Source organism: Neophocaena asiaeorientalis, unplaced genomic scaffold (assembly GCF_003031525.2).
Source record: "Neophocaena asiaeorientalis asiaeorientalis breed wild unplaced genomic scaffold, Neophocaena_asiaeorientalis_V1.1 scaffold603, whole genome shotgun sequence".
Lineage (NCBI taxonomy): Eukaryota > Metazoa > Chordata > Mammalia > Artiodactyla > Phocoenidae > Neophocaena > Neophocaena asiaeorientalis.
The window spans coordinates 373,910-379,909 of NW_020175662.1; positions in this window are offsets into that span (position 1 = coordinate 373,910).

The following is a 6,000-nucleotide window of genomic DNA, read 5'->3' on the forward strand; positions in this document are numbered from 1 at the left end:
TAAGTGTACTTTTGCATAATCCAAATGTTTGTGATTTAAAATGAATATTGACACTGAAAAAAACAGAGTATTCCATTATTCAGAATAAGGAACTCTTTTTCAATTTCGGGAAAGTGAAAGTTTGCTATACTGTTACTACAGGCTTACTTCTTAGCCACATGTACACAAAGATGACAGTATCTGTAGAAATTAGAGCCAGCGTACATAAAAACACTTGATTTGCTTTACAAACCATGGCTAAAGTACACATCTGTTCACTTGACAAGAGATCTTGGAAAAAGATGTAACACTGTTATTAAATACAGAGAACTCTGAGGCAATTCCTAGTGGTGGCCAGCACCATTTTGCTAGCTATGCCAGAATGATCATTATATGATCCAACCTGCAAACACAACACCTGAATAGAAGCAGAATTTTAATTGTGCATATACAAGATGAATACCAAGCTGAACATTAGATTATAATTAACTTTAAATGACCCTCTTAAATCAAATCCAGGACCTCAAAAATAAGCCTTTCATGCCCTTGAAAACATTAGTAACATATGATAAAAGCTAATACATATATAATGTTAATGTCTCATATGTCTTTTCATTTGTATATATGTATTTATACATATACTGAAGAATTTTACCTAAGATAGTGCATTTTGTATCAGAGTTATCAGAGTTTTAAAATTTGTGTGCTTATGAGACCTTGGCCATTTAATTCACCTTTTGTCTTAAAACAGACTCACATTAAAAAATCGTCCCAGATACTCTTCATTTAAAAGATATGTTAGCAATCTTTCAGTTTAATTTTTAAAAATTCCTATTGACAGAATGTTTATCTCCAAGCCTGACCTAAATCTGAAATTCTATAGACTCTACATTTTTTTGTCTGTTTTCATCTTCAGTGAAGACAGCTACTGACCCCCATATTAAAAAGTTTGTATTCTAGATCAACCCTGTTCAGTAGAAACAAAATGTGGGCCATATATGTAATTTTATTTTTAAAATATTGATTGATTGATTGATTTAATGATTTACTTATTTATTTATTATTGAAGTATAGTTGATTTACAATATTATATTAGTTTTTGCACAACATAGTGATTCAATATTTTTATAGATTATACTCCATTTAAAGTTATTACAAAATAATGGCTATATTTCCCTGTGCTATGCAATATATCCTTTTTTGCTTATCTATTTCATATATAGTACTTTGTATCTCTTAATCTCATATGCATATATGTAATTTTAAATGTTCTATTAGCCATAGTAAAAAAGTAAAACAAACGTGTAAAATTAATGTTTTTACAATATTTAAAATATCACATATATTATCATCAGAAAAGTCTTTTTTTTAATTGAAGTATAATTGACATACAACATTATATTAGTCTCAGGTATACAATGTAATGATTTGATATTTGTATGTATTGTGAAATGATCACCACGGTAAGTCTAGTTGATATCCATCACCATATTTAGTTACAGATTTTTTTTCTTTTGATGAGAACTTTTAAGATTTACTCTTTTAGCAACTTTCAAATATGTAATACAGCACTATTAACTATAGTTGCCATGCTGCACATTAATTCCTCATGACTTATTTATTTTATAACTGGAAGTTTGTATCTTTTGACTCCATTTACCCTTTCATCACACCTACCCCCAACTTCCACCTCTGGCAACCACCAATCTGTTCTCTGTATCTGTGAGCTTGGTTTTCTTTTGTTGTTGTTTGTTTTTGATTCCATATGTAAGTGAGATCATACAGTATTTGTCTCTCTCTGTCTGACTTATTTCACTCTGCATAATGCCTCAAGGTCAATCCATGTTGTCACAAATGGTAAGATTTTATTCTTTTTCATGGCTGAGTTTTACATATGTATATATACATATATATCTCACATTTGTCTTTATCCATTCATCTATCAGTGGACACTTTGGTTGTTTCCATATCTTGGCTCTTGTAAACAATGCTGCAATGAATCTGGGGGTCCATATAGCTTTTCAAGCTAGTGTTTTTGTTCTCTTCAGACAAATACCCGGAAGTGGAACTGCTGGATCAAATGGTAGTTCTATTTTTAATTTTTTGAGGAACCTCTATACTGTTTTCCACAATAGCTGCATCAATTTATATTCCCATCAACAGTGCTCAAGAGTTCCCTTTTTGCTATATCCTTGACAACACATATTTCTTGTCTTTTTGATGATAGCCATTCTGACAGGTGTGAGGTGGTATCTCATTGTGGTTTTGATTTGCATTTCCCTGATGGTTAGTGATGTTAAGCATCTTTTCATGTGTCTGTTGACCATCTCTATGTCTTCTTTGGAAAAATGTCTATTCAGATCCTCTGCCCATATTTTAATTGGATTATTTGGTTTCTTTGCTATTCAGCTGTATGAGTCCTTTATGTATTTTGAATATTAACCCCTTATCATACATATGATTTCCAAATATTTTCTCCCATTTAGTATGTTCCCTTTTCATTTTGTTGATGGTTCCCTTTACTGTGCAGATGAAATTAATTTTAATGATATTTTTTTAACCCAACATATCAAAATATTTTCATTTCAACATCTAATCAATATAAAACATCATTAATGAGTGATTTTACATTCTTTATTTCATATGAAGTTTTCAAAATCCAGTATATATTTTATCCTTGCAGTATATCTAAATTCAGACTAGCCACATTTCAAGTGCTCATAGACACACCTGTGAATAGTGGTTACCATATTCAAATGTGCAATTCTAAATGATTGTTTTTTTTTTTGTTTTTTTTTTTGTTTTTTTTTATGAATTAATTTATTTTTGCTGTGGTGCGTCTTCATTTCTGTGCGAGGGCTTTCTCTAGTTGTGGCAAGCGGGGGCCAGTCTTCATCACGGTGCGCGGGCCTCTCACTATCGCGGCCTCTCTTGTTGTGGAGCACAGGCTCCAGACGTGCAGGCTCAGTAGTCGTGGCTCACGGGCCTAGTCGCTCCGCGGCATGTGGGATCCTCCCGGACCAGGGCTCGAACCCGTGTCCCCTGCATTAGCAGGCGGGTTCTCAACCACTGCGCCACCAGGGAAGCCCTAAATGATTGTTTTTAATTTAGAATTAAGATGAATATTAAACTTAGGTTTGGCTGCAGTGAAAGAAGACACAAAATAATCATGGCTTTATAAATATAGAAGTTTATTTCTCTCTTATACAATGTTGGGAAATAATGGTCTGGGATTAGTAAGGTATCAGGGACCCAGCTTTTTTATCTTGTTGCTTTGCTTTGTACGGCCTTGATTAATAAGATCACCTCATGGTCTAAGATGCTTGCAGCAGAGAGGAGGAAAGAGAAGGCGGAAATTTCATATGATAGTCATATACCATCAGCCAGAAATTAGTCACAAGTCCACAGATAGCTGCAAGAGGTGGTGAAAAATTTTAATGTTAATTTAAGGTAGCCCTATATCCATCTTAAAATTGGAGATTTTACTACTGTAGAAGAAAAGGAAATGGATAATGAGGGGAAACCAGGAGTCTTTATTTCAAGAGGGTCTTTGAAAACTCAATCGATTTTTGAGGAGATTGTCTTGAATATACTCATCACTGTTTGGAAGTGTAACAAGACATCTTTAGGGTTATATCTACTTCAATAGAATTAATCAACAAATTTGTTACTTTACTGGCAAATCTACTGACATTTAACATTCCAGAAGATAGAGATGCAAATGGGTTGTGTGACCTTAGAAGTATAACAGTATGGTGTGTAACATTCAGAGAGCCTTCTGCTACAGTAAAAAGGTCCCCTCGGTCTTGGCTTATAAGCAGATCACTTGAGATGCCTGTTCTTATTCCAGCTTCCCAATCTTATATTCATACATGCACATATTTAAATGCCTAGTTATTAAATTTGAGTTTTCATGTGTTCAAGAAATGTATTAAATCTAGAAGTTCTCTAAATGTGGAATAGTGTCTGGAGAAAAAATGGGCTAAGTGGAGGATGGACTCCATTTCTCCTTTTTTTGGCAGGTTTGCTTTTTTACCATTTAATTATTTTGTTAGGTGTTTTTTTTCTTCCTAAATATCTCTAAATATCCAGAAGGCAAGGGCCTATATTTTATTGTTTTTGTGTTTCCCAGACACAACTTTAGTAGAGTATTTGAATAAGCAGATATTTGATATTTCTAATTAAAATGCACCACTACTCTAAGGCTATGAAATCTAGGGCAAATATCCAAGGATCAAGGTTACAGATAGTACAAAAAACTCAAAGCCATAATTTTCCTGCTCTTCTTCAAAAGCAGTTTGCCTACTTTCTCAAGATATATCCTAACAGTTGAAATAAAAATTCTTCCATTCTCCATCCCTCATTCAATACTCTTAACTTCTGTTCCAACAAAAAGCATCACTGTTTCTGGAAAATTATTTAAATTGTGTGGAGACTTGAAGCCTGGTGATAAATAAATGGGTTTCCAGCTAAGTTTTTATGGCAACTTAGAGTGCCTTCAATAATCTAAACGGCTGCGGCAAAATTCTCAAAATGAATTCACTTTTATTTAAGTTAGTAAATGAATGCATTAGTAGACAGTTTAGGTTTGTCTGAGAAAGGGAAGGAGAGAGGAACCACCCAGGGGAAGTAAACTGTCATACAATAAAATAAATGGGAAAAAAACATCAAGTCAGCTTGAGCCTCACTGTAATTTTCTCCACTAGACTGGGCAGCTCTCAGAGGACAGGGTCCCTCTCTCAGGCTTCTCCTGCCTTCAGGCCTCAGAAGCACACTTGCCACTGAGTGGTTACTCAACACATGTGTGTCGTGAAATGACAGAACAGTTAAGACTCCTTCTTATTACAGTGGCCGCAAGAAATAACCCCTGAAATGCTGCCAATATACTTTTACTAAGCAAAATTGGTGAGCTAAAAAGATATCTGAATAAAAATGATGACTTTAAAGGGATCACGTTTGCCTTTCCCACATCAAATCTTTTTAGTGAGTGTAATCATGTTGCTATTCTCATTTAAAACTATTTCAACAGCCGCTTGATCGGATTCAAAGGGAAAATAAATGAGAAAAGATTTAAGCCCCTTCTTAAGTTGTAGATCAGAGAATGGAGAAGAAAGGATAAATGAGATGATTGCAGACAAGATCTTTGTGTTCTTCAGTTGTAGATGTTTCTCCCTTCCCTGAATGCACTTTATATCTTTAAATCTTCACTTTTACTTCTTCCTAATTCAACTGAAGTGATTATTGAATTCATCTGCAAACCTTGTTTTGAATGCCTCAATTCTTTAAGTTGCCGTTAAGAATTTTCCTACTGGATATCCCATTTAAAGAAAACAAACCAAGGCTTATTTTTTCAAGGCTTTTAAAAATATTCTTAGATTTTGTCACTAACTTTCTTCCCTTAGGTTTTATTTCTTAGTTCAATTTAAATGAATTGCTAATCATTAGGAATATTATTAAAGCCATAAATACAATGACTCAGATGAGTGCTGTGCCAGACATTGATGAACAGCTGTAATGAGTGACTGACAGGTATTTCAAATCACAAGTTTATTGTGTTTCTTTTTTTTTGTAATAATAATACACTTGACTAATTTGTAAAATATCCCTATCTTTCCCCGCTTTCTAGAATATCAAAGTTTATTAATACTAGAGAGAGCTTTTAAGTTAGAATTTCACCACAAAAAATCTCTTAATTAGAACAGGAATACTCAACATTTTGGTCTCCTTTATACTGTTAAAAATTATTGAGGACCACAAAGAACTTTTGTTTATGTGAGTTATGCCAATTGATATTTACCATTTAATTCAAATTACAACTCAGAAATTTAAAACATGTTTATTCATTTATTTTAAAAACATTTCATGCTACCATAAACAACACAAGTTTGTGAAAAATAACTGTACTTTCTGAAAGAAAAGCTTTGGTGAGAAACAAAGCAACGTTTTACATGTTTTAAAAATTCTTTAGTGTCTGATGTAAGGGAAGATATTTGAATTCTCATGCCTGATTTTGCAGTCAAT